Consider the following 461-nt stretch of genomic DNA (forward strand, 5'->3'; position numbering starts at 1 on the left):
CATGCCTGGTATGGGAAAAAATACGGTTTTGGGGGTTCTTATGCCATGAAATAGTTGTAGGAGAGGCTGAGGAAGCTAAAAATGCCTACAACTCAAATTCCATGATTTTGAGCCGAATTTTGATTTTGGGGGTGTAGCCCCCCCCCCCTCCCCTCCCTTAACAGTTTCTGACACTTCCCGTCACGACGTTATGTCTCAGGACTATTCCGCCCCAGACTTTCCTGTAGTATACATGGTAGCTTTTAAGCACAAGGGGGCTATCCCGAAAAATGCTGTTTTTAGAAAATTGAAGGTAAAGTTTTTGCCCCTGGTTCAGTTTCTTTAAAAGACAAGGAGAGTTTTCTCTATAACCAAACAAATATGCACACCAATGAAACTAAACTTCTGCTATAAGTAGGGCAATGCCCACTTTTGATGTAGGTCAGGACTTCTGGAAACTCCCAAAATCTGGGTTAGCCCGC

This window comes from Aplysia californica, unplaced genomic scaffold, assembly GCF_000002075.1.
Source record: "Aplysia californica isolate F4 #8 unplaced genomic scaffold, AplCal3.0 scaffold00320, whole genome shotgun sequence".
In the NCBI taxonomy this organism is placed as follows: domain Eukaryota; kingdom Metazoa; phylum Mollusca; class Gastropoda; order Aplysiida; family Aplysiidae; genus Aplysia; species Aplysia californica.